At 42.5% G+C, this 23,763-nt stretch overlaps 1 protein-coding gene across 1 annotated transcript in view; it reads left to right on the top strand.

The window, feature by feature from the left end:
* FGF14 (fibroblast growth factor 14) overlaps positions 1–23,763 on the top strand; it is a 295,842-nt gene that overhangs the window by 20,449 nt on the left and 251,630 nt on the right. The gene's annotated exons all lie outside the window — the stretch shown is intronic.

The raw sequence follows: 23,763 nt of genomic DNA, 5'->3' as shown, positions 1-23,763 counted from the left end.
GAGGCGCTATGCTTAATGCTTAAGTTTAATCATGCTTCTTGGGATCAAACTAGATGTGATGTCAAATGCATCTTTGCTCTCAACATGCATGTTTCAAAAATGCAAATTAGCAGCCACCGAAGGAGGGGGAGCCTGCTAATTATCAGGTCTGCAGCAGGCGGGGAATGGGACCTTACCATTTCCCCACCAGCAGCATTCAATTGAAGCTACTAGTCTTTTAACTGGAGAAGCCGGAATTAAACCTGGAACTTGTGCATGCAGAGACTGTGGTTTCTCCAAAGTTGTAGTAATACAGTAGAGTGATATGTCACTCTACTTTCAGTAGTGAGAAGCATGGAAACATCCTACGGATACCAACGCTGCGTACGCTATTTCTGATATTTTAATAGTTTCTATGAGTGTCAATCACAGGAAAAGGCCCCATTAACCTAGGCAGCAAGAATGAAGACATAGCAGAGTGCAATAATATTGCAAAACATCTAGCTCTGTAGATCTTCGTGCTATATCAGAACACAAGCTCTAAGCCCCTTAACAAGAAAAAACCCCACAGTGTATACATTTGCTGTACTGGCTTCTGGTTGTGGTGAGACACAGCCCTGGATTTAGGATGGTGCAGGTGGTTCCTTGGGACATGGGTGGCGCTGTGGGTTAAACTACAAAGCCTAGGACTTGCCGATCAGAAGGTTGGCGGTTTGAATCCCCGCGACAGGGTGAGCTCCCGTTGCTCGGTCCCTGCTCCTGCCAACCTAGCAGTTCGAAAGCACGTCCAAGTGCAAGTAGATAAATAGGTACCACTCCAGCAGGAAGGTAAACTGTGTTTCCGTGCACTGCTCTGGTTCACCAGAAGCGGCTTAGTCATGCTGGCCACATGACCCGGAAGCTGTACACCAGCTCCCTCAGTCAATAAAGCGAGATGAGCGCCGCAACCCCAGAGTCGGTCACGACTGGATATAATGGTCAGGGGTCCCTTTACCCTAAGGCGGTTCCTCCGCATAGGGCGCGCAAAATAATAACTTGTTTTTGTAATAATGTGTAGTTCAGTGAGAAGATCCATAAAAAAGAAACCATACCAAAATGAATTATGTTGAAAATAAGAACTATTTGTGCAGGCATGTTTGCCAAATATTGTCCTCGCTCAGGGCAACCTATTGCCAAAGTCCATTGCTTACTTACTTTTAGGCATTCTCTTGAGCTTTTCTCCTCCTAAGCCTATTATTTATTGGAAAAAATTTTTTTTACATGTAACTGCCCATTATGTGGACAACTCAAGGCATTGCACAGCAAATCATGAAAAAAATACAATAGCAAGAAATAGGGCACATTTAAAACTATCAAACATAGTAATGCCAAGCAGTCAGAAGACAAACCTTAAAATATACAGTGGCAGACATCAATAGTTGTTCCTCTTGCAGTTATTTAATAACAAGATCAACTCTGTCGTGGTAAGTCACTGATCCCAGAGGTGTAAAGATGTGTCCAATTTTCTTATATTTATCAGCTGGAACTTTTTGTTGTCTTTGGTGGTAGGATTATATTCCCCAATCTGCTCATAAATACTGGATCCCTTGTATAACCCCATCCTTCCAGTGGCAACGGGTGGTTTGTGGTGCAAATACTGATAACCCAGTCAAACTAAGGGAGGGGGAAAGTCTCATGCTAGGTGTTTTAAATTATCTGGTTGGGTTTCTCTTGGCTGGAACATTTGTAGCTGCAGAATAATCTATAGAATGCCAGGTTTAATTTGCTCCCAACTTTTCAAACACTACCTGGTCTAGTAGGTGACATAGCCTTGCTCTGGGTTTTGCTTTGTTTCAACATGCCTGCTCAACAATGATGTAAGAGATGAATAACTGAAAGGACTATTGTCTTGATTGGTGGATGCAAGAGACCATTGTAGTATTGTGCACATCTCCTATTCATTTTATAGTTTGTGTGCAGCAGAACATTCCAGTGTTCAAAGGAGTTTTAAGAGAAATATATAGAAAATGGTTTCAAGACAAAGCAGCACAGGAATACTGAATTGGAGATTATTGATTCAACATTAGTGAAGGCTAAATTCTGAATTAAATTGCTTAGAAGACCAAAGTCAAGGAGGAGGTACTTCTATACTGTGACTTTTTTTAGAATAATCCTGACTCATTGTTTACTGTTGGTAGCCTTGGACCTGAATTTTCTGTATTGTTCAATAGTTATGCATTTGACATAATGTTCCAGAGAAGCATACTAAGATCTTCTTTGTGTTTGATATGCACAGAATGTTCCTTTTCATTAAATAAAGAGGTCATAAAAATGCTGGAGAAGCTACAGAAACAGTGGCACTAAATTTTTCATCAAACACAATTTCAGTTTTGTAACCAAGAGTGAAACACGGTCTCCCTGGAAATCTGCCTCTCTCTATTATTATTATTTTTAATTACAGAATAAATGTTGGAATTTATGCAATTTATTGTTACTCAATAGAAGAGTGACACTAGAAATTCAAGTGGCCATTGCTTCTTATTCCCATAGCCCAGCAGCAAAAAATCAACAGCTGTAGGTTTCTTCTCCACTTCTTTTGAAATGTTTGCATTATTTCACCATTCATATTAAAATGTAGTACAAAAAATGTGTACAGAATACCCAGCGGCTTTTGGTAAAGATTATCTCAATTATCTGGTGTGCACTAATTTTTTTAACCAGTCTGCTCACTTGCTGCATTGAGGGACGATAGATAACACTCTGCCTTCTGTTGTAAGAGCAAATAATGTACTTCCTAGTGTGCTAATAAGTGCAGTAACAGGAGAGGCTTCCTGAATATAAGGAGGCCTGTTCCAATATTCTGAGCTGAGTTGATGCATTAAAGAACTTTTTTGGTATAAACTATTTGATTTAGCCATTCGGACAAGTGTGCTACAGTGCAGAGCAGCTACTGTAAATGGCCTCACCCATTTGCCATCAATCCACTGTAATTCATAGCAATCTAGCTTGGTTTGATTAGATTTTAATGCTTGTTGGATCCAGGGATTAAAGGGATCTGGCACCCAGTTTAACACTCCAGACCTTGAATAAATTCTAACACTTGCTGGATACAGGGATTAATTAGAGGGGTCTGGCACCCACAAACTTATAACAGTACTGACCCACTTTTCTGGGTTGTTGTTAAGGATAATTGAGATATTGCAAAGCCAATAAGTATATTGGAAGTGTATTGAAAGGCAGAGACTGACCTCTGCTCTGATAGCAAATATTTTGAATAGTAACTGTTCTATTTACTGCAATAATGAAAACAGGGTTTTTTCATCACCCTGATAACGTACATTTCTTTCAGTGTGACAGTAGGAATACTACGTGAGAGAGCGAGAGAAGTTCTGTGAATCATGCACTGTATGTTTTATGAGAGAGAGTGACCGCATCATTTTTAACTGGAAGAGAAAAAGCAAAACTGCAAACCTCTTATTAGCAGAAACCAATGGGTGTGAATAAAACAGCTATTAATACTTCAGGAGCTGACGCATTTTGTTTGACACTTCTGTGGATGGGCTTTTTATTAATTATGGAAATTATATGCTGGGTAGAAAAGGCGTTATGCTGGCTTTCATTTCTTCTGGAAAACAGATCTGTGTAGGGGCCTCAGGTTCCTAATCGGGGTCGAGGCTCATGTACAGATGATGGAAGTAGATTTCATTGTTTATTGAAAGAGAAAACTATGACCAACTCTGGGACTTGCAGAGAACTAATAAAGAATAACATGTTTTTAAAAGTATGTGCGGAATACTTTGTTTGCGCTACATGTGATTCATCTGAATAGCACCAGAGCAAATTCAACTTTTCACTAGGCAACTGTGACCCAGTCTTCACCACCTAATTGAAACAAATGCACTTTGTGTCCCAGCAGATGCATTTAAACCCAACCACAGCCCTATTCAGTTGTTCACTGTGGTGATAAGGAACTGCACACTGGAGGGCAGAAGGCCCCGACTCATTGCACTCTACGCATATTCATTATAACCACTAAAAACAGGTTACAACAGGGAAGGCTCTGTCCATGTGAAGAAGGTTCCTGATTGCATAGATAGAGCCATCAGTTTATACACTGGTACCTCGGGTTACATACGCTTCAGGTTACATATACTTCAGGTTACAGACTCTGCTAACCCAGAAATATTACCTCAGGTTCAGAACTTTGCTTCAGGATGAGAACAGAAATCGTGCTCCGGTGGCACGGCAGCAGAAGGAGGCCCCATTAGCTAAAGTGGTACTTCAGGTTAAGAACAGTTTCAGGTTAAGTACGGACCTCCGGAACAAATTAAGTACTTAACCCGAGGTACCACTGTATTGTTGTATATATGCAAGCCTTCTTATCAGGCTTATAAGCAAGGCCAGAGTAAGGTGGCTGGGGGCCCTGCAGCAGTTCACAAAATAGGAACCCCTTCTCCCAAATGAGTGCATAATATAAGGCACCACAATAAAGTCTTGTGGTATCTTAAAGACTAACACGTTTACAATGGCATAAGCCACTGAATTTAGTGAGACTTCTGAGGAGATGTACGGTAGTTAGAATTGCACTGTAAAAATGACAATTTGAAAATATGGTTTGTAGGGGGATTGGTGAGGAAAATGAAGGAGGATTTTGTGTGTGTGTGTGTTTAATTACAGTAACAGCTCTTCAAAATGCACAAATGTAGCCAGTATGTATAGGAGTAATGGCCTGGGAATCTGATTCAGAAGCTGAACCTGAGGAGTCCCTGCCTCCAGGGCTGGCTGAGCAGGGGCAGGGGCTTGAACCTAAAGGGCCTGCACCTGTGCTGGATCCTCAGTAGCAGACACCAGGTGAATCCACTCTGGCTCCGGAGGTGATTGAGGACCCATTGCCTGCAGGTGCACCTCTCCCAGCCCTGTCAGGGGAAGGTGAGTCTCCCCCTGGGTCCAGTAACCCTCCAGTCTCTCCTGAGCTGCAGAGGCTCAGCGCAGAGAGGCGGAGGGAACTGGGTTCTCTCAGGAGGAGTGCTCGCCTTAAGGCCAGGAGAGGCGGATCACTTGTGGGCCGGAACCGCCCCTGGCCTCAGAGAAGATAAAGGCCAGTCAGCCCGTTCCCAGGTTGCGGGAGCAACATCGTTGGAAACCTGTTTCTGCCAGCACCCAGACCTGTTTCTCCAGAGTTCCCGACCACGCCCGGCTTCTTGCTTTGGACCCTGCTTCGCCCTTGGTGGACAGTCTCCAGACCCTCGGCCCAGGACCGGACTCCGACCACACCTCACGATAACCCCCCCCCCCCGGACCAGCAGAATAGCGGACTTGGGTGGAACAGGAGGCAAGGGGGAGGGGAAAGACATACTTAAAGAAAGAAAGCTTGGATTCTGGGACCCTTTGCAGGAATGGGCTCCAACCTAACTTGTAATGAACTCCATTAGGTAAGGTGTGAGGCCTGCCAACCAGAAGTGCTCTCTCTCCCCTTCTTCACTGTTCATTATTCTTGGACTGAATGGCTGAGAAGGACTCATGTTTAATATGGATTTAAATTTAAACCCTGAAACCCATCAAGGAAGCTAGAGCAGTGCATTCTTTTAATTAATCACTGGCTGGGTTTCCTTTGAATTTCATTGCCGAGCTCTCCAGGCAGAAATGGAAGGAAACTGAAGGTGCAATTTCCACACCATTTAACCTAAGTGGCAGATATCTAATTTATTTTTTAATCTGGGCTTTTTGTTGCAAATTAAGGGTCAAGTCACAGTTCCTAAAATGTACTGGGAGGGCACATGTTTGTACCCATGTGGTGGAACCCTGTCTGTATTGGTGGAGACCCCAGCAGTGCCAGGGATGTGTGTTGCTTAATCCTACGGCAGCAAAAGTTACACATTTCTAAGACCTCATGAATGCTGTTCTCATGATTGCAAGAATGGATAGAAGCTCTCTTTCTTGGTACATCCCCTTTGGCTTTACCAAACATCAGCACACAGTAACACTCTGAGTCACGATATTGCATTGATTAGTGTAGCCACTATTTCCCACAGTGCCCCCCTGGTTTAATACAACAGCTAGAGCAAGCTGCCCAATACTGCTAATAAACTGGGCTGGATTCTTCAAATACAGACCCTCCGAATGTCCCAATTTTCCAGGGACAGTACTGGATTGACAGAAGCCATCCCATTTCTGATTTGATCCTGGAATGTTCCACTTTTCCTTAGGACGTCCCTATTTCCATCAGAGAAATGTTGGAGGGTATGGAGTAAATCCAGCCCCCAAGCCATCTGAAGGCAGCTCTGCATAAGGAAGCATAAATAGTAAAATCATCATCATCATCATCATTGAATAGGGCATCCCTATTTTCATCGGAGATATGTTGGAGAGTATGCAAATAGGGGGGCTGGGGCAAACACCAGCAGTGGGGCCTGCTTAAGGACTGGACCCATGGCAGCTGCCCAAGGATGCCTATTCTGTAAAGGTAAAGGGACCCCTGACCGTTAGGTCCAGTTGCGGACAACTCTGGGGTTGCGGCACTCATCTCGCTTTACTGACCGAGAGAGCTGGTGTACAGCTTCCGGGTCATGTAGCCAGCATGACTAAGCCGCTTCTGGCGAACCACAGCAGCACACGGAAACACCGTTTACCTTCCTGCTGGAGCGGTACCTATTTATCTACTTGCACTTTGACATGCTTTTGAACTGCTAAGTTGGCAGGACCTGGGACCGAGCAATGGGAGCTCATCCCGTTGTGGGGATTCGAACCGCCGACCTTCTGATCAGCAAGCCCTAGGCTCTGTGGTTTAGACCACAGCTCCACCCGCGTCCAGTTCTGTATAGAAGCTAATTTTGAAACACCACCTCTGACATTATGCCACTTACACCCAAGTGAGCTGCTAAATGAACTACAGTGCCAGGCAAATCAGTGTATGCACTGGCTCTTGGTTGTCATCCTACAGTTTGCCTGACTGTGCCCTCCTTGTAGGGAAGGACTTGTATTTCTTCTTGTGAGTCAAGATACACTAAATGAATCTTATTTGTGTAACTATTTATTATTATTGTATTTGTCTTTCCTCTTGGAAGTTTAACCTTATGACCATTTCGTTTACACACAAATGTTGGAGTGCCAACATTATGTGTATGTGGAGAGTGTGTGTGTGGGCTACTTTCCTTTTGTTGAGTAACATTTGCAAAAGCAACAATAATATGGATTTTAAAATAGCATTTAATATTTTAGCCCATTTCCTGAACAAAATACTGGCCCCTGGAGCACTTTACAACCATGAAACATATGGAGATAAAAATGGTTATAATAAAATCTAAAACAACAAAATGAATACCAATGACAATGTAGGAATAACATTCCATAGGATTAATTGTAGGAAGCCTGGGGGTGGAGGGAAGTGATAATTGACTGCAGCTCTCTATGGAAAATTGGGGAAACTTATACTTTAGCTCATTTGGAAGTCAAACTTGATAGATACCTATATTTGTTTTTTCTTCTCATGAGGGAAAACTTTATCTTTTAAGATAGAGCCTGAAATGGGAAGAAAATATTTTAGTGAAAATGAATACAAAATTAAACTTGCGGGAAGATCTGTAGGCTTGCAACAGAACTGAAGTGGTGGAATGGACGATGCTTCTTTAGATTGCAAGTGGGGGGATAACATTCTTGAATACAATTTCATAGAATCATAGAATCATAGAGTTGGAAGAGACCACAAGGGAAGAAGAAGAAGAAGAAGAAGAAGAAGAAGAAGAAGAAGAAGAGGAGGAGTTTGGATTTGATATCCCGCCTTTCACTCCCTTTAAGGAGTCTCAAAGCGGCTAACATTCTCCTTTCCCTTCCTCCCCCACAACAAACACTCTGTGAGGTGAGTGGGGCTGAGAGACTTCAAAGAAGTGTGACTGGCCCAAAGTCACCCAGCAGCTGCATGTGGAGGAGCGGAGACGCGAACCCGGTTACCCAGGATTACGAGACTACCGCTCTTAACCACTACACCACACTGGCTCTCATCGAGTCCAACCCCCTGCCAAGCAGGAAACACCATCAGAGCACTCCTGACAGATGGTTGTCAAGCCTCTGCTTAAAGACCTCCAAAGAAGGAGACTCCACCACACTCCTTGGCAGCAAATTCCACTGTCGAACAGCTCTTACTGTCAGGAAGTTCTTCCTAATGTTTAGGTGGAATCTTCTTTCTTGTAGTTTGGATCCATTGCTCCGTGTCCACTTCTCTGGAGCAGCAGAAAACAACCTTTATGTGACATCCTTTTATATATTTGAACATGGCTATCATATCACCCCTTAACCTCCTCTTCTCCAGGCTAAACATGCCCAGCTCCCTTAGCCGTTCCTCATAAGGCATCGTTTCCAGGCCTTTGACCATTTTGGTTGCCCTCCTCTGGACACATTCCAGTTTGAATTAAAGCAAAAGTCCTGCAACTGGGGGGGGGGGAGGGGTAACTAATGGAGAAAGAGCAAGTCCCATAAAATATCTCTTCTTGATGTCTTAGGTTGTTGGTTTCCCCCCGGCGGTAAGATATTTTATATGGGGGAGCATTGCAGTCAGAAATGGTACAGTCCATTCTAATCACCTCAGGAACCTCCTATAAGTTGGCAAGCCATTGTGTTTTTGTTTACACCTGAGTGAAGTGGAAGCAGCTGAGTATCTGCTCTCCATTTTCTTATTTCAGTGGACATTTTCTGCATTTACTAGTTTGCCATTCCAATGTTTCCATTCTGCTTGGGCCTCCCAAGGGCTTCCATGCCCCGATAGGTCCTGTGTTCAGGCGGCACTCAGCAGAAACAGAAAACAGCAGGAGTAAAACACAGAAGCCGGGCAAAAGTAATTCACACACTGATACAGAGAGAAGACAGTCCAAAGCAACACCTGGAATACTAAACCACTGGTGGAGGAAGAGGAGTGGGGGGGGGAGCGCACTGCCCCCGGCAGCGCAATTCCGGTGGGTTGCCATTGCGGCTGCCCCACCCTTGCCTGCTCTCCACCCCCCGGTGCCAGAACATGAAGTTCCACCACTGGACTAAACTACACCAGGCTAGCAACAGAGGGAGAATGCAGACTGTTCCGTTAGAGGACCCATAATCATATATATTCCACAACCAGGAAGAGGTTTCTGGTACTTTACAAAGCTCCATAAGAGGTGGATGCTCTGCTGGGCACAACAGCAGAGCACCACATTTATTCCTTCATCAGCTGCACTGTTGCAAAATCTGGGGGCTACTCCACATGAGTTCCATTTCATTTCATATTTTTTTTCTTCCTGCAAGAAGCACGAATAGTGCAAATAGTAATGGATTAATGCTGAACCGCTCAGACATTATTCCATTCCATTAGTTGTTCTGCCATGTTTCTCCAGTTTTATCACATTATTGCTGTTTGGAGGGGCATTCCTGCAACAAAAGTGAGAAACACAGACCTTGGGACATTTGTGCAATAAGAAGGATTTTAGCGGGAGGCTGTGGGACGTTGAGGGACATGGGTGGCGCTGTGGTCTAAACCACGGAGCCTAGGGCTTGCTGATGAGAAGGTCGGCGGTTCGAATCCCCGCGATGGGGTGAGCTCCCATTGCTTGGTCCCTGCTCCTGCCAACCTAGCAGTTCGAAAGCACTTCAAAGTGCAAGTAGATAAATAGGTACCACTCCGGCAGGAAGGTAAACGGAGTTTCCATGCGCTGCTCTGGTTCACCAGAAGTGGCTTAGTCATGCTGGCCACATGACCCGGAAGCTGTATGCCGGCTCCCTTGGCCAGTAAAGCAAGATGAACATTGCAACCCCAGAGTCGTCCATGACTGGACTTAATGGTCAGGGGTCCCTTTACCTTTACCTTTTATGGGACGTTGACCGATTGGAAGCAAAACAGTGTTATCTACCCCAAAACATTCACAGGTGCAAAGAGTATTTAAAGTAGAGTCACATATAAATGGCCTGATACCATCATGAGCACAAATTGTCATGAACGCACAATAAAACGGACATCTGGAGGAGCCCTGACAATACTGCTGATCTTGTCACAGTTCCTTAGCTTACTTAATTCTACTAGCAAATGCATTCCACATGCTGTAACTGAAATGGTGAGATTTGTTTCTTGGTATATTATTCCCTGGGTGTGAAAGCTTTTACATACTGATTTTAGCAGCAGCATTTCACTTCACACTTTGTGTGTGTGCATGCTCATGTGCTGTTGTATTCTTTTTTAAAAAAAACAAAACATGTTGGCTATAATCACGAGGTGCCATGATGAATAAATATATAGCATGCTCAACTCTGCTGCAGCTTTAAAAATATTTTGACCAATGCACTGTTTCATCTTGCTTGTTTGAAAAGGTGTAATGATAGCTGGCTATTAGTTATGAATATAGGTTTCAAATCATAGTAATCCCAGAAAATGCACTGTACCCCTTTTTATGCTATTTCGTTGAGTTTTCATTAGCCTCTTTTTGGCCCGAATATAGAAACTAATTATTACCAAAGAAATTGCAGTTACCATGAAAGGTGTTTTTTAAATAATAATAAAAACCAGTCATGGGATACTGCAAAGAAACTATGCAGAATATTACAGGTTGTTTGTAAATCTGATATTGTGCTGCTGGTGTCTCTTATATGGTTTAGGCTGCATTTCTGTGCACATAAATTCCAGTGAACTCAGTCAGAATTACTTCTGAACAGACATGTATAGGATGGCATTGTTAATCTTTCTAGATCCTGAACTTCATAAATCCTGCTTCAGTGCCATTGCTTGCACTAAACAGCCTTTTGTGGGAGTCTCCCAAACAAGCCTATCCAAGAAAAGATGGGATTTGGGTAGAGATCTTAGGTCAGTGATATAGCAATTGCTTTGGTTGCAAACAGCCTTAATTTAATCCCTGATATCTCCAGCTGAAAGGACAAATAGTTTGACCCGGTATGAGGCAGCTCATAATTTCATGGCTCTCTTACACAGAGAAGAAAGCAAAAGAACAACCTGCTATGAGGCATAAATAGTGTTTTGTTTACCTGGTGTGCCTTCAGATATCTAGAAGAATGTAAATTCTTTTTGCTCTATTTATGGATGGGGGAAGGGAGAGTTTGGTTACACTACAGGGGAGAAATATATTCATCAAGCTCAGTCGAAATTTTCGTGTTTGGATTTTTATGAGTTATTTGAACCAGCCTATTTGCATCAGAAACCTGATGAGTTAGTTACATTGATTCAGTCAAACAACAGAAAATCATTATTCATGGCCCCCATCAAATTAGCTGAAAACGTGACTTGTGAATATTGAATGTGAAAATCACTCTTGGGAGTGATTGTATCATGAGTTATATCTGGGGTGAAATACGTTGGCAGGTGAGAAACAGAATATTGATTTGCAGCAGTACTGTAGGCATGTTTTACTCTGCAATAAGCCGCAGTGTGGCCACTGGCCTATATCCCTAGATAAATACATAGGATTGAAGTCTAAGTGCAATTCTATGTAGGTTTGTTCAGACCTAGGTCCTACTGGGTTTTATTCCCAAGTGAGCGTGCATACGATTACAGCCTCTGTGTTTTAATAAATCAGGCAATGCACAGTTCTTAAAAAATAAATGCTCTTAGGTTTCCAAGTCTGGGGCATGTGGTAGTAGGGCTTACTTCAGACGTGGCAGATAATTAACTTGGACAGCTGCTGGATTGATTGTTCCAGTGAGGTGCATGGGTGTCTCTGAAGCAACAGCTCCTGCTTTCTATTCTCCAGAAGATTAACCAGATGCTTCTCTCAACATACTAAATGCAGTCCTGTCCCAAAGACCTATATAGTTAGATGGATAGCATGGATAGGATTGGAGCCCTAATTGCTCTACAGCTATGGAGGATCAATCCTGCCCTTCTCAAACGGGGCATTCTTTCTCCCACCACTGGGTTCCCCTTTCACCAGTAAGAAATTCCCTTATATTTGGCACTGACAAATCAAATCTTATAATCTCCCCACCCCACAACCCAATACAGCAGAGTTCCATTCCTGCCTGAGTAACAGAGGAAAATCCCGCAGATCTGCTGCTTTGGTCAACATTAAGTGGTGCTGCATCCATTTGATCAGAAAGTTCTGTACACGATAGATGATTGCTATGGTGGCAACTATTTCATCAAAATCATTTATCTTTCCTTTTTCTTAAATGGTTGAATTGTGATTTTGTTGATAGTGGATATAGAGTTTTATTTTTATTTTTTTATGCCACTAGACTAGACTTTATCTTACTCTCGAAGCTAACTGCCCAGAGAACTTGAAAACTTGCTTATTGTTTTGCAAGGTTTTGGTTGCCCCACCAAAAAAGACCAACAACACTGCTTGACCATGGACTTTGGAATTTTCCACAAAGTGCAAATGGAACTAATAAGCATGCCATACATCTGCATTCACTACTGAGACAGGATTTAAAGTACACTCAGTCGTAAATCCAGGATTGTTGCCATGTAACATGTGTAATGAACCTAAGAGATTTTACCATTATACACTGGGCTTGTGCCAGCTCAGAACGCATAAGGCGTTTTGTAGCAGTGCCAGTAAGCAACAAGAAACAGTTTGTGGAAGAAATAGGGGTGGGGTGGGGGGAAAACACTTTGAACAATGTGTTTGTAAATTGCGAAGAAAGCACCTAATAGCTTAATGTATATTATACAGTTTTAAAGGAAGCTATTACCCTCAGAGTGTACTTGATTGTATTAGCTATTTGTGGTGAATAGGCAGGTTTTCAGATTCCCTATTCATGGCTGCTGTTTCTGGAAAAGAAGTGCATGAACTTTGTATCAAATAAACATATAGCAACCACAGACGCCTGCTGGTTTTGTAGACATGAAGTTTTAACTGGCAGAGACAGCTGTTTCCAGATATATTAATTAAACCAACACCACCCCGTTGTATATAACATGGGCCAATTCTCTGGGTCCTTGTGCTAGCAATGAAACAATATTTCCAACCAGTTAAAACTGTATTCTGGCAGGTAGCTAATAAACTCCAGATTATGTCCTGGCTCTGTTACTGACTGCCCACTTTGCCCTTTTTCTGTGATTGAATTTTTGCATTGAATTCTGCCTGTACTAGCCTTGTATGGGGCTGTGTCCTATTCCAGCTTTTCCAGATAGAGAAGGGAGCTGTCCCCGTCAGCACTCAGAAGACCTCGGTTTGAGCAGCTGTCTACAAAATAATTCAGCTGAAAGCAGTTCTGTTGGAGCCTATTGCAACACCAGTTTCCAGACAGAAGCTTGGGAGTTTAGTACACAGCTTGAGGTTGGGGCAAATTAGGTTTCCCAACTCTGCAAAGTTTGACCTTAGAATGCTCTCTGTGTCCCACATCTCTCCCTTGCCCTGGTTCAAAACAGCGTCCCACTCTGATGGCAAAGTCTCCTCAAATTACAACTTTGGGAACTGGCAGGTCCCCAAAGGTTGTGATGGTGGATATTTTGAAATTAAAATTTAGCAACCTGAATGTGGGCAGTGCAGGGCATGGATAAAATTGACCTAGCCACTTAACACAAGTGACTAATTGTACAGAAAGGTGCTTATATATTTTAGGTTTCCAGCAGCAACTGCACTATTGTGTGACATTGGAAGCAGGAGGCAGTGAGGATGGGTTCTGCTGCAATATTAGGTGCATTATTAATACAGATCATTCTTAGTTTGGGTCTCTTTGTGCCACTCCAGTGCAATGAGTTGGCATGCTTCAAAAGAAAAGTCTGAGATACTACCAGCTTTTTTTCCCCCCGATGGATGGATGGATGGAATAAAAAAATCTTTCCTTCCCTTTCTTTCACACTACAGTGAACATACCCCCTCTCCCACAACAGCTGTAGAATAAGATGTGGCCAGAAGCCATGTTTGTTGCTGGAAAGGGAGGAACAATTCCACTGAGATTTCCAAGCACTGCTTCTGTGTTCTGTGAAATCTACTTCTGCAAATACTGATAAGATATATTTCTGTGACTTAATGTACAAGAGGGAACATGACAGATGATGGAGGCGATATTGGAAGCCTGCTGCCATTTAAGGAATAAGCCACCCTACACTGGCATCCGCATGCCAAATCAAGATAGTGAATTATGGCTCTCATTTTGAAATAAAATGTGCCCTCATAGCCCTTTTAGTGACCCTAATCTCATTTTTTATGAGAGTAATTTATAAATGTCATGGTCTCTGAAAGAATGAAATTGCCTTCTCTAAGCTTTGTTTACAGAGGAGAAAAACTGAAGCTGGAGAACTGTACACATTATCACTTAGTAGTGCCATGTCTTCCACTGTGCCACACCCTAAAGTACCCTGGCCTTTATAAAATAATTAGAACGCAAGGCGAGAAACTGGTGCAGTGGTATTGATTTGTGTGTATTGGAAAATGTCCCAGCTTTGCCTTGTGCTCAACTGGTTCTTAGAAACCACATGATCTGAACACTGCTTTGTAGATCATTAAGCTGAAAAATGTACAAGGCGATCTAATCCAGGACAACCTGCACGTTCACCCACTAATCAGCTGCCACAATCCAGATCAAAGCATAATATCATAGTATGGTACAGTTGGAAGGGACCTTGAGGGTCAACTAGAGTGCACAGAAACCAGTGAAAGGTCCCTGCAGGTGGCTCAAGCAGACAAGCCAAGCTGTATTCCGGCCCTGACATTTTGCTGTCTTTTCGGGTAACTGACACCTACAGCAGCTCTGTCAGGCTTCTATCTATCGTGATCATCCCAGAGGAAACAAAATCAGGGCAATTCAGAAGTAGAGGTAAGAAACCAAAATGAGGCCTGTCAGGGAAGTGCCATCAGCTCGGAGGCAAGAGATGGAAGGACAGTTGTGTTATAGGGTGCCTCCGAAAATCTTGCAAAGCAGTTCATCTTCTGGCGAGGAGGAAAGCCCCACCTCCAGTGAAGAAGAGGTGCAGGGACCAGGGGATGCTAGGGAGAGCCTCAACACCGAGCCTGAGCAAACTGGAGAGGTGGGAAGTACGCCCTTGCCAGCGGCCATTCTGTGCAGTAGGCTTCGGCACAGGGAGGGGGGTGACGCGACTTTTATGCTGGGGGAGGTACAAAGACCGACCACTCCCAGATTCTGCTAGTGATTGAGCCAGACATGAACTTACGACGCGCTTCGCTGTAAATAGGTTGCACCAAGAATAAAGCCCGGAAAAGACAGGTCTTGCCTGTTTACTCTTCAGCAACCACACCATCATCTGACAAGGCCCATATAAGAGGGTCAGACAAAAAGGTTTGGATACTAGGATAATTTAAGGAAGGTCTCAGAAGGGAAGTTTCCTGTGTCCTCCTTCCACACCATGCAGCCAAGTGCAGTCACCAAAATGCCACTTGGAGATTCGTGGGGGGCCGGGGGCTTTTCTAAGCCATATGGGCTGGGGGGGGCGTGTCTAGGGACTGCTAGGGGAAGGAGCAGAGGGGATAGGAAACTTCCCTTCTGTGAACTTACTTAATATATTTTAGGATCGAACTCCTATTCTGGGCAATTTCCCCTCCCCGCCCCATCAGCTTCCTTTGTCCCATCCTGCTGAATTTTTCTAGTCTAGAATGACTCTCCAGGTGGTTCTTCAGGCAAAGGGCTGGGAAACTTTTCCTCCATGAATTTTCTTCCATTAGCTTACCTTAGGTTCCGAGCCGTAATCGTTTTTTATACATGTTGAAAGCATGTAACTTGGCGTGGTGTAAAAAGGGAGCCAGGTACTGCCAGATTCTGCATTTCTAAGGCAACATTGCAGAGAGCACATAGCACTAATCTAATCTGAATGTGCCCGAGGCCCAAGTACTAGTGGCCAAATCTGCTTTTTTAGTTCTTTATTTGGTAATTGCATTTCTATCCTATCTTTCCTCCAATGAGTTCAAGGCAACATACACTGCTTTCCCCCTTCCCATTTTATAATCCCCTTTCAGGTAAGGTAGGCTGAGGGATGGTGACTTGCTGAAGAATTCATTATTATATGGCCCCTTCTTTAAATGCCCTAAAAAGATGTAAAGCTGAGGACTAATTTATTTACCCAAAATACCAATACTATTTTTAGAGTGTCAGCTGTATTCCATACACTAATTATATTCTATATATAGCTACAGTATATTGATGCATATTACTGTCGAACGCTGCATGGTGTGATATCTTTGTTTTCCTGGGAGAAGACAGAACCAAATATACTTGCCCCTGGGGCACAGTTAGGGTGTCATGGGAGCTAGATAGCAGCAGATCTTGTCTGGTCTTGTTTAGGCTGTTCACTTCAGTTGCTTCATTAAGGTGCAATGCTCACAGTTGCAACGGCATTATTATGAAACATCATGAAATTGTGACAAGTGTAACTGAATAACATAAGACAGTTGTGTGAAGATATCCTATCAGTTTTACCTTACTAAATGTATAATACCGTGTACTATTTTAATTTTCTATTATTCTCCTGATTCGCTAGAATTAGATGAGTCTAAGTTTTGTAAGATCTCTATGTGGCTTTTATCCAAACTTTGATAAGGTTTGGTGCCTAAGATCTGAAAGTTATTTATTCTTGGAAAAGGAAGCTCATTGTCTCTGGTTCGTCTGAGTGTTTGTTAAGAGATAGCTGTGTGCTGGCAAGGCAGAATAATTAAATAACCAGATTAGTGGCTGTGATTAGTGGTATTGTAGTCTGTGAGTATGTAATAGAAAAGATTACAGGAAAATGCTGAGCAGCAGACAGTGACAAACATAATTTTTAAAACTCAACTCTGGTGCGGCTTTGAATAGTAATGTCTTGGCTTAAAAGCATTTTAGCAGCACAGAGAAAACACAAAACTTGCAGTGTGCTGTCCCCACTGACTACACAACTCATGACCCACCAAACTGGAAGACCACTATTCATGTATTGTGGTGCAGCAACACCTTCTTCAGAGTGCAGAAGTAAAGCTTTTATTTAATAGAGTTGGAGGTGGACCCTTATAGGTCATGTAGTTCAATCCTCTGGTTGATGCAGGAAATGAAGGGCAAGAGCATCACCAACAAAGGGCTTCTCCCTGAAAACTTCTAGTGTGGGAGAACCCATCTCCCCTCTAGGAAATTGGCTGCATTGTTAAACTGTTCTTACCATCAATCAGCTTCGACAAATGTTCAGTCACAAATATGCCCTCCTGTAAAATAAGCCCATTAAATCTAGTCCAGCTCTCTGAAGCAATAGAGCACAAATCTTGGGTCTCTTCTGTTTGACAGCCCTCCAAGGGCAGATCCAAATCACACATTTAAAGCATATGACTATCTGAAAGACTCATGGGAAGTGTAGTTTTACTCCACAGAACTATACAGTCCCCAGGGTTCTTTGGGGAAGCCATTGCTTAAAATGTATGCCGTGCCCCCTCTATCATGTCCCTCTCTTCTCCAGGCTGGTTCCTTCAAGCTTTCCTCCAATAACTATATCTGTTGCTCCTTTCAGAACTTAATTCAATATATCTATATCCTTAAAGTGAAGCACCATAACTAGGAACACTCAGTTATTGTCTAAGAAGTAGCAAAGCAGAACAAGTGATCTCCACCACAGCAAAGTTGAAGGGTCACTGAACTAGATAAAACAATCGGTTCTCAATGAGCATTTGTATTATCAATGTTATGTCATGATTGTACCTCACAGACAAAATGGACTTCGTTTATTAATTTTTGGAAATCATATTGTTTGAAGTGTGGATTTGCTACTGTACCCAGTTAAGGATAGGCTTAACTATCTGTGTCCAATGTAAATTGTTTTCTCTTTTGCTAAATGTAATATTTTAAATGCTTAAAAAAAGTAATCCATTACAACATCCTTCCCTTGCACCCATACGGACGTTTTATCATCCTTTCTTTCTTCGAGTCTTAAAAATTATTCCAATATAGGGGCTTGTAGCTTTAAAACTCTTCTTTCTCTGGAATAGCTTTTTGTTATTGTTGTTCAGAGAAAATTGTAAGGGGGTAGTCTATGATGTGCCAGGATTGCTTGAAGTAATAATGTGAACCTTGAACAGCATATAAAGTTATTGGCATGTTTTGGAAAGAAATTGCATTCATTTTGACTTCTAAATTGAACTCATGCTAGGATGAGGGTGGGGGGGAAATGTCTTGCACCTTCTAAGCCTGCTGTTTGTATGGTTTTTTTATTATTTAATCAAAAGTTTGCCATCGGCTGTTCTGATTTCTGCTCACACCTGTACCCTATAAATAGCCTCTGTCGCCAATATTTCATATTTATGCAGATTACTACCTTGTTTTCATTATACATGTCCAAGCTTTTGTGCCAGTCTTTCAGTCTTTGTGTTTCCCCTGGGATGGACTTACTGTGGTTCATGTTCCAACCAGAAGATACAGATCAGCTGTGTTGCTGGGAGTGAGTCAGTGCTTGCTGTGGACAAAATGACCAACAATTAACCAGTTGCACAAACAGTGCTTTCAGCAGGGGACGTTATGGGTTGTAACCGTGAGGAGCAGTTGCTCCTAATAGGTCGTAGCAGATAGAGTTGATCAGTATCTGTGAGTAACCTTCCAAGTGTCCACACATTCAATATGCAACAATAGGCTAACGTGACATTTTGCACAGCTGGCTGGCTTCGTTTTGGGGATGATGCCAGTGTTGTGCGGGCACTGCCAACCAGTTTGTGCAGAAAAGATGGAGTGGCAAAGCAGTTAGATTATGTAATGGCTTCCACTTTGAATCACCGACGTGGCTTTTCATCTTTTCAATCTCCTGACTTACGTTTACATCCAAATAAGGGTGCTGAATGTGAATCTGGAACATACCGTAAAGCAAGCCTAGAAAATTTGCGACCCACCAGTCAGCTTTTATGGGCAGCACAGTGCCTGAGCAACTCTACCATTTTTGCCATCCTAGGTGGGCTGCACAACCAGGACTAACATGTGGGATACCATACATGGCTGGTGAGCTTGGTAGGTCACAAGATGTGCAAGTTGTGGTTTGCGTATAATTCCTTAATGAAGTCAGATCAAAATACCATTTCAATAGTTAGTCTGAAATGAGCTGATTTTTCCTATTATACAACTGAAAACAATGTAATTTCCATGCAACAGGAGAGACTTTGAAACATTTAAGTCTATAAAAATAAGCTATTTGACTCACTGATCTGTTGGGGAGAAGTTATCAAGAGCTTTCTTTAGTTTGGAACTGACCTCTTAGTCAGAAACCAACATCTGAGTCCATGCCACATCTATGCTGAATCATTTCACCAGCAACCCAGATTAGGTTGAGTCAGCAGATCAGAAAAAAAAGATATTGCCATGGTGGGTAAGGCATTCTGTCCAAGAGTGTGACAGCCATACCTTTCAAAGTTGCAGAATGGGGCCACAACTGAGGATGGCCTGATCTCATGACAGTCTGGAGAGTGTCGGCATTTTAATTGTGCATTAAGGTGTTAACTTATTTTCCCCCTTTTAGGGGAAATTTCTGTTTTTGAATGCACTAATACTTAAAGGAGGAAAATTAGTTACTTAGTCAAGTTACCAGATTTGCCTATTGAGATGTTTCCTATAATAACTTGTGCATAATGTTCCAAAACTGGTGCCTTCTTATGTTATCTTCAAAATAGGTAACTCCTGCTTTATTGTTTCCCCAGGTGTAGATGACCTATTACACGGCTATGGTGGCCTTATTGATTTATTTGTCAGTGGTCTGTCTCCTCTCTCTAGAAATCAACTCTATCACTTTAACCCTTCCCTAACAGTAACGCCTTTATATCAATTCCTCCACCCTCAAATGTAGCCAGGGAAAATCATGTCCAGAACAGGAGTGCAATGAGTGAGTGAGTACTTAACAATTTCCCTCCTTACAGTGAAAATCACTACCCCTGGAGAAAAAAGAACTGCCTTCTTGGCTAGAATGTTAGTTGTCTGGAAGCCAAGTTGGTATTCCAATTCCAGTTTAAAGGGAACAGCAGTGATAGTATGCTGCTAAATTGTCCACATCTGGAAGCACCCTAAGAGGTATTGGAATAAATGCTTACCAGAGGAACTCTTGTCAAGTAACTGGAGTTTTGTTTGGAAACAAGCCAAATTCCGTTGCTGAAGCACAGAGGCAGTTTTAGTGTTAGGGTAAATAAAATTGGCAAAAAATCAATGGAGTGTTGCTTACCACACTGTAGTCACTAATTCTAAATGGCACCAAAGGTGTAGAAACTTCTCAGAGAATAGGATTGATGGGAGGTAGGAATTACAACATGCTATTTTAAATATGTCAAAACTGCTCTGGTGAGAAAAATTGGTTGATTCTGTTCATGAGGCAGATTTCCACAGGCAAGAGATTGCAGCTTTTCAATGAAGTTGTTGTGAAAGCGAGAACAAGAGATTACAGAAGAGGTTCCATCTTGGTGTCTGTTGTTTCGCTCTATAGGACTATTCAAGCTCACAGACATCAGTTAGGAACCCCTGGCTTTGAAGCTAAAATCTAGCTCAGTGAGTTATTACGGGCTGCCTATAGTCAACCACACAGCCATTTTCAGGTAAAAAGAGATTAAGGGCTATACATACCTGTAAGGTGGAAGTTGTTGGTTCCAAGAGGAAATTAGTTAGTGCAAAGGCCCTTGATTACACAAACTAGTGGGAAGGCTTTGAACCAAGGGAAAATCCCCACAACACACCCCAAAGGTGCATTTAAGATGGATGGAAGATATTAAGGGCAAATGTTTCTTGGCTTGCTAGATGATATGTCCCCTTCTTCCTGTTTCAACTGTATGCTTTTTTTAACCTTATAGAGAATGTTTTGGTATTTTTTAAGAAACTGGCAAATAGTTTTAGAGGATCAGTAAGTCTTTGGACCTAGAGCAGGACATTGGTTACTAACTCCTAATTAGTCATCTGTACATTACAGAATCTGGCTGTCAGAAATATGGGAATGAGCTACATCCTGCTCTTTGTACTGGTGAACATTGGAATGTTATTACTTTGTTTGGTCCCTATAACAAAGGGTTGTTTGGGCTTTGTGTATGTCCCTGGGCTATTATTTAAGTATTGTTACTTTTTATAGTTAATGCTAATTTTACCATAATCTCTGATTATGCAGCTTTTTGAATTTTGTTTCCTTGGGAATAGGGATTCTGTGGCCCATCAAATGTTGTTGGACTCCAAATCCCATCAGCCACAGTCAGCATGACCAAAGGCCAGGGATGATGGGAACTGTAGTCCATCCACACCTGGAGGGCAACAGGTTATGCATCCCTGTCTAACCTAATAAGAACTTCATGTATTGCTTTACAGTTACACACAGACTACTCAGTAAAAATAACACAGTATAAATGGGGCTTGACTAAAATATTACAGTGTGGAGTACTTCTACTGAAGATGCTGGACTTCCACACCTATTCCGTTTACTCCTCTTCTGATTTTCCATCATATTTTCCTACGGTCAGCCTGTGTTTACCACATTTAATTCATAGAATCATAGGGTTTGAAGGGACCCAATTGTCATCTAGTCCAACCCCCTGCAATGCAGGAATCTCAGCTAAAGCATCCATGACAGATGGCCATCCAACCTCTGCTTAAAAACCTCCAAAGAAGGAGAGCCCACAACCTCCCGAGCGAGACTGTTCCACTGTCGAACAGCTCTTACTGTCAAAGTTTTTCCGTATGTTTAGTAGGAAACTCTTTTCTTGTAACTTGAAGCCATTGGTTTGAGTCCTATCCCCCAAAGCAGGAGAAAACAACCTTTCTGCCTGGTCTTTTCTTGGGTCCCCCACCCCAAAACCTCTTTTGTACTCCTGTAAATTTTGAGTTTTGCCCAAACCTCCCTCTTGTATGTGAATGGAGCTGTTCGGGATACATAAAGACCAGAGAATGAGTTTAAAGCTAGTATGTAGGACACTCTCCTTCCTTTTGCATTTTCATCACCTCTCTTATCTAATGCAAGATATTGTTGCGACCTGCTCTGTCTGGTTTAGTAATGGCTGCTTGTTTATTAGACCCAAAGGGTGCAGGCTCTCGACGCTAGGCAACACTGATGGCAATCTACAAAGAAACTAGGATGGATGTAAGTTATTCTTGTCACAGTTGCCCAATGCAATATTTTATTCATCTAAAATAAATATTTTAATGACCTCCCCCGCCTTTGGTTGCTGAAAAGGCTTTCAAAATGTCATGCTTCAAGATACAAGACAAGCCTACCTTGGAAAAACCAGGCATGCAAACTCCCTCTGCTCTGCCTAGTGGCAGTTTTATCAACAGAAAAGGATGGGATTGAGGTTTCAGTAGTTAAATGGCCCGATGTGGTCATGTTTGCTATCCTGTTCTGGCTCTTCCTGTCTGTTTACTGCACCATATCACTTTTTGATTATTATCATAAGAGTGCACTCAGGTGTAAAGAAGAACACATTATAGGAAACAGACTCAGCAGCTTTACCTGAGCGTCTTGCAGCAGGTGGTGCTCTTGGCTAGTGGAAGGTGGAATGGCGGCTGACTAAACCCAACACACCTGCAGATCTTTTATGAAAAAGTCAGCTGGCATGATTAAATTGATAGGTTGTGATTGTGGGCTGAATGGATGCACATTTTTCACAGAGCAATCAACCAGCATCTGTATACGTTGATTGGATTTTGCTCTCCCTCAGCTATTCTACTAGCGCATGCCTCACTTTGCACATATACATTCAAGCCACTTCCTTTACATGCTGCTTTGGCCATGTTAATTATGTGGGATGTGAAACACAAGAGCAGTCAAGTACAATATCCCTAGAGTGGACATAAAAAGGGATGTCTGGACCAGCCAGTCAGAACTTCCTGTTTCTCCTAAGCTGGGAAAGACTTCCGCTGCATGTGACTAGAGGTGGGCATGACCTCACCTGCCCAGGTAACAAAAGAGCAGAACTGGTCAGCCATATCTCTCACTCTGACCGCATTCATTGAAGAAGCCAAGAGAGGACAAAGGAGTTGTCTCCTTATGGGATAGTTTCCAGGTACATTACTTTTCTAAGTTAAGTCTGCCTTCTGGGATCCAATTGTGAACAGAATGTGTGAGTAAACTCTTTTTATACTTTTATAGAAGACTGTGTCGTGTCTTATCTTTTTATGAGGACCTAAATGGGGAATTACCTTTAAAATGTGTTTTCGAGGCTTTAGTGAGCCTGAGCAAAATCATCTGCTGTGCAAGTTTAAAAAGGGGAATGTTACTCTGCTAAATTGTAGAACTTGTTAACATAAGTTGGAAATATATCCTATCCTGCATCCCTGAACTTTCCCACAAATTAACCATTATTTGGCAGCCCACCAAATTAATCGGAAGCCCAGAGACATTGTGACCAGCTTTAGGCAGGAACTGTGTCAAGGTTAGTGGTCAGAGACATGAACATAGTGTGTAAACAACAACAGTTAAACCCAAAACAATCCCTGGTCCTTTTCATTAGGCATTCTGGTTGCTTTTAATTGGCCAGTGGAAATGAAGAATGAAGGAATGATAGAATCGTAGCATTGCAAGGATCTAAAGGGTCATCTACCGTAGTCAAATCCCCTGTAATTCAGGAATCACACCTGAAGAATCCTACCCAACCTCTGCTTAAAATGTTTTCTTTTGTTTAGAAGAAGCTGTGCTAAAATTGGAAGAACAATGTTTTCCCCGTTTGTGGGCAGAATGAGATTAATGGAGTCTTTAAACAGGCCAGCACAGCTCATAACCCACCAAGGAAACCACCGTCCACCTTCTATGTACGGTGGTCCACTGGGGGATTAATAAATCTCTTGGGTTTTATCTTGCCTGAAATGGAAACAAACTGGGACTTACTAAGCAGTTGGCAGGCCAAAATATATCACAGGGCTGCAAAGTCACTCTCAGCCTACTGGGTCACAGCTTGAACAAGCCTGAAATATTAATTCCAGGGA

This window comes from Podarcis gaigeae, assembly GCF_964106915.1.
Source record: "Podarcis gaigeae genome assembly, chromosome: 4".
Classification (NCBI taxonomy): domain Eukaryota; kingdom Metazoa; phylum Chordata; class Lepidosauria; order Squamata; family Lacertidae; genus Podarcis; species Podarcis gaigeae.
Note: the sequence above shows the minus strand (reverse complement) of the source record. Positions and strands in the feature narration are given on the sequence as shown.